Below are 5,521 nucleotides of genomic sequence, written 5' to 3' on the forward strand. Positions count from 1 at the left end.
TTGGAACGACAGCATGGACATAGCTCTTGGGACAAGCTCTGCCTAAGCACAATTCGACAATGAGAAAATGTTGCTTTTGAGCTGCAGTTGCTTCAAATTTGGTGACTACACTGGAGCAGAGCCCTTTAAAAATCTAGCCAACGGAGCATTTTTATTATTGTCTTAGTACACTTTACAAAGCATTTAGTCTGACGACGAGGAGATGTAGCTGCAAGCAGACATTATATAGTCTTCAAATATGCAAAAGGTTGCTGCAAAGCAGGAGGGAATTAGCTGTTCTCTGCATGCAGTGAGTCTAGGACAAGAAATAATGAGCTTATGTCTTGGGGAAGGCGATATGAGTTAGGCACTGGGTTAGGATAAGAATAGTTGAGCACCAGAACAAATTGCCTAGGAAAGCAAAGAAATAGTCAGACATTAAAAAAAAATAGATTAGTAAGACATCTATTTTGAACAGCTTAGGGAGAATTGATCTCATCTTTGGGAGAGGGCTGGAGTAAATGATCTCTTACGCTACCTGTCAGCCCTATTTTCTCATGAAGCAAGAGATGTGATTTGCCCAGACTTACAAAGCAGGTCAAAATGCAAGCTGGGTTTGGATTCTAGCTCTGATCCTCCTGTTTGCATCCTATCTAGCAGGCTATACTGAATTTTCAGGCTGAAATACAAAAAGTCAGGCTTTTCCAACTGTTAAATATTCAAGATTTTTTTTTTTTCTGTTATTAAAAAAGCAGTATGAATGGTGGCTCTCTCTTTGAACCTGAGCTGATATTTACAGTGTTTCCCTGGGGTAAAAATCCCACTTACCCCTAGATCCAGAGAGAACTGAGTTTCCATATCAGCTGCTTCCCAACAAAATGAATGTATTTCACAATCAGAATTACAAAACATCCCCTCATTTCTCTGGTAAAACAGTACTGAAAAGGCTTTTTATAGTGTGTAGACGAAGCTATTCCTCTGCAGTGCTACACCCTTTCTGGAAGAAAGCACTTTAGTGTCTAGGGCTGTTAGCTCAGCAGCTGTCAGTAGTATTAAATTCACCAGACATATGGAGAAAGACCACATAAAATAAAAGGAAGGACACTGTGCTGAGACGAACTTGCATTCTCACCTGAATCAAAATGCCTTCCCTCAGGTACTTTCACATTAATTGTGTTTATTGGTCTAGCTCAGCTAAAGATCAGCGTGAGACTTTTTTTTTTAATACAACATGCAACTGTTACCCAGCTACTAAGGGAGATTTTCAGACAGAATTGGATCGAATTGTTCGCAGTGACTTAAAATAACTCCTCTCGATCTTAAATTTGTCTTATGACGGTGACTATTTTCCATTAAGACAATCCTAACCTTCAAGTTTCTCTGTGAAAGTTACCCCCAGAGTTAGAAGAATTCTAGCAAGAAGGGATGAGAAAGCCCTCAGAGGCAAAATCTCTCTCTTTTCTGGGGCTATAAAAGTGTAATATGAGAGAAGTGAAACTAAATAAACCACTCACAGACCATTTTCCTGTGTGGTTTTTCTCTGAGGTTTAACAACAGATGTGCCTATTCCTTAGTGGGAACACTGACGCTGTCTCTCTCTTCTAGCTGGGCATCTATTTCACAAGGCTATTGGAGTATAGCCCTTTTGAGATCATTAGCCAGATGCTTTTTTCGATGGTAAACCCAAAGTAATACACGGGCACATGCAGTGCCATCACAAAAACATCATTTTCTTAGAATCTTGGGCTAAAAACTCATTGCACTCTCCATACAAGAGGTATTGCCCAAGACCTATGTACCGTAACCCTCATATCAGTTACTGCTACTGTTGTTCCAGCAAACATTTCTTGGCTTCAGGATCTAGTTGTCAATGGGAGCTATTGGTTTCAGAAGGAAACACAGTAAAACAGTTGGTGTAAGCAAAAATAATCTGTGTTTATGGACTACCTTTCACTCAAAAAGATCCATAACCTCTTGGCAAGCAGTAAGGACAGTGTGAAAGGCAGGAAGAACAGCAGGGAAATTGTAGAATGATACAGCACGCCACAAAATCTTCCACTGATTTTTAGCATGCCTAGGATTAAAGGATGTCCACACATTTTCAGTTAACTGAGTGGTACACAGCCTGTGGCCTCGGTAAACATCCTCCTTATTTACATCGTGAGGAGCCGAGGCATGCAGGGATTCAGAGGGCTGCCTACGATTGCACAACCATTGCTCAGCAGCCGACCCAGTAATAGCGCCTCGAACACCTGACTGCCTGTCCTGTGATCTGTCCCGGACCCGATAATGCTTCTGAGAACTGAGCTGCCAGAGGTGTTGGGCACAATGAAATTCTCCAGGCTGGCCCATGGCCAAAGCAGAAAGAACAACAACTGCTTTTTGTAAAAGTGCCATAAAGTTTTCAGTGTCCCCAAGCACTCAAGACCCCAGCTGGGCATTATATTGATGAATACTTCATTAGGAGGATGGCTGAGGAAAGGCCATACACTCTTTCATAAACAGAGGGCACTGAGCTCAGCTTAGAAGAAGGAGGATGCAAAACACTCCCTGAGTCATCGGCAGCAACATTTTCTGGATTTTCCCTGAAGAGACCCGTCTGTCCACTCTTTTGTCTTGCAAAATCTGGTGAAATCAAAGCTCAGACAGTAAAGAAGCAGGTGGGGAATTCTGAAATCAGGGCGAGAAGAGCTATTTTCCAGCTTAAAATAGCGAGGAAATAATTTCTGGGAATGCATACATCACCAAAAAATATAGATATTTGTTCTTTCCATGGAAATATTCCCTCTTCCAGGTGTTCTGCCTCCAGGTACGTATTACAAAGCAGTAATCCCACTGCAGGTTTGTGCCACATAAACATTCTGCGAGTACTGCATGTGGCAAATGGGGTTTGTTCATCTGGCTCGGCCTGCTCCTCTGTCTTGCCACAGTTTGCTGTCCCTCTTGCCAAATGGAAAATAAATAATTCTCTGCTAGTTGTTCGGGGTATAATTGACTGGATACGCCATCAACTGGCACATCCCTGCTCAGACTGGGAAGGCATAAACACTTCAGGATTACAGAAAATGAGGACACCGACTCTGGGACCAATCCAAAGCCCTTTAGAGTGAGTGTGAAGACTTTAATTGACTGTAGGGAGAGCTGCATCAGCTCCTTAATTGCTGAAGAGAAATGGAACAATGAATTTTCCCTCTCAGCGCATCCTTTTTCGAGAGCCCTGTGGTAATGGCTGAAAGCTGCCTGCCTGAAAGAGCAGTGCTGGAGAGCTCCGGGCTCTTCCCCTGGTCGTGTTTACAAAGAAGGGTGCTCAGACGTTTGGTAGCGCCACGCAGGATGTGAGACGATGATAATGCACCTTTCCTGCGCTCCCTGCTGTCACAAATAAAGCTGATAGATTGAGGTAACAGAGGAGAAAGTGCCAATTTTGTAGTCTGATGGCAGGGCGGTAAACGCTGAGGTTTTAAGCCTCTGCCGGGCTTTGCTCCCTGCAGGCCACATCAGTGCCTCGCAGAGCTGGGCTCTGCCTTTCAGCACAGCCTTTTCCTCTCCTTCCTCCTCATCTGGAGGAAATGGGCATGTGGCAGTGGAGTGCTGTAGGATTTGGTGTGGATTTATGGTGGGCTGCCCTGCTTTCTGCTGCGTTGGGCTGGAAAGGGGTCAGTGGGCCAGTGGGAAACGGATCAGATGGCTGCAGGGGGCTCAGCATCCGTGGAGCCAGGGCTGTGGAATAAGGTTATATGGGCCAGGTAGGTGAGGGGAAGGGAGGGGAGGAACATTCAAAGGAAAAGAAGAAAGCCCGGATAAAAATAGAAAACCCAGAAATGGAAAAAAGCAGGGAGGAAAGATGCATGTGCCGTAGACTGCTGAGTTTCTGCTTGAGGCAATGTCATCAAGGACGTCTTTCGTTTCATGCACGTGTGCATCCTCGCCATCGGTCCTTTTGCTGTCCTCTCCAGGAATCCGTCAGTTCCTGAACAAACAGACACGACAGGGCCTGCAAGAGCCGTGTCGGGAAGCTGGAGTAGCAGGCTGAATGCAGCCTAACATGGGGGGAAATTCATGTGATTCTATACAGGTGGAAAACAGCTACAGACAGATTCCCAAACCATTGACTGTTTTGGGTGACTCATTGCTCATGTGCCTCGCTTTAGGCCCTCGGAGCAGCTTTTCTTAATTTAAGCAGAATTTGGGCACTCAGCTTGCCCGTCACCGCAGACCCAGAGGATGAACCAAGCTATGCAAATGACGGCCTCATCCTGCACGTGAGCTAACGAGGGGGGCAGGAACTCGGCTCAGGCTGCATGAAGCTGTGTGATTCCTCATCTTGTGGTTACAGCAATTTTGTTCCTGGTGTAGCGTTGCAGCCTGGACTCGTCATCTATCACCTGACGGCTCTGGAAACTCCAGATGGACCTTGGAAATTGGGATGTGGTGCTGGGGACAACAAGGCTCGTCCATGAGACCCCTGGCAAACCCCTCAAACTGTTCAGGGCACCCGAGGATCTCTTCTTGTCCCTCAGGGGGGTCTCCTGTCTGAAATTCCTCCTCCTCCTGCCAGTTGCTCACTGATCAGCCTCCCAGCAGTGACTCCTGTGGGTGAGGCTTGGAGGTTTTCGGCATCGGTTAAATGTCTGCTTTTATGTCTTTGTCTGATTTCTGTATTTGCAGGCGGATCGCTGTGGTGACCGCAGCTGAGGCAGCCATCAGGGGCCTCTCCTGCCGAGCACTTCAGCGAGCACAGAGTTATTTCACCACAGAAATCCCAGGTGAACAGCCACTCTTCAGAGCAGAGAGGCGAAGGAGGTTGGCGTTAATTTTTGCAATTACATGAGAACACCTTAATTTCCTTGCAAGCGCGGCGCTCAGCACATCCCCAGGGAGCCCCAAACACTTCAGGAACACAACACCAAGGCCACATAGAAACATTGCGAAAATAAAACCCCAAACAAGCTTTATCTCGTGGAACAGCACGAGAAAACATTTACAAGAAGGGCCCGGCCTTCCCGTCAGAGGGGCTGGCAGCGAGGGCAGCGCCTCACAGCGGCGGGACGGGGCGGGCGGTGCCGCCATAAGGGCGGCGGGCGGGGAGGGTTCATCGAGGAGCCTCGTTAGCGCAGTAGGTAGCGCGTCAGTCTCATAATCTGAAGGTCGTGAGTTCGATCCTCACACGGGGCAAGAGGGGAATCCTCCTTTTGCACCCCCATTTGAGGCAACAGAACCCAAAATAATGCTTTTTGATTTATTTTCGCGACATTTTTTTTCTTAATATTTCTTAACTTTTAATATTTTTATTATTAACATTGTTATAAGTTATATTTTTTATATTTTTAACCCGTTTCCCGCTTCCCCCCACCCGCCAGAGGGCGGCCGACTCCCCCCCTCCTCTCCCCTCCCCGCCCCACACCTCCCTGAGGCGATAACGGCCGCCGCGCGCCCGTTACCGCCGGGGGGGGCGTGGCCACACCCCGCGAGCCCCTCTCCGATTGGCGGATCCGCGCCGAGTGGGCGTTGCCCTTTGTCCGCCCCGCCCCTTCCGGCGCTT

At 47.3% G+C, this 5,521-nt stretch overlaps 1 non-coding gene across 1 annotated transcript; it reads left to right on the forward strand.

Annotated features, from left to right (window-relative positions):
* Positions 1-5,081: 5,081 nt before the first annotated feature.
* On the forward strand, positions 5,082-5,154 carry TRNAM-CAU (transfer RNA methionine (anticodon CAU)). The gene has a single exon. It is a non-coding gene; the product is annotated as a tRNA-Met (tRNA).
* The last annotated feature ends 367 nt before the right edge of the window (positions 5,155-5,521 follow it).

This window comes from Anas acuta, chromosome 10, assembly GCF_963932015.1.
Source record: "Anas acuta chromosome 10, bAnaAcu1.1, whole genome shotgun sequence".
NCBI classification, from domain to species: domain Eukaryota; kingdom Metazoa; phylum Chordata; class Aves; order Anseriformes; family Anatidae; genus Anas; species Anas acuta.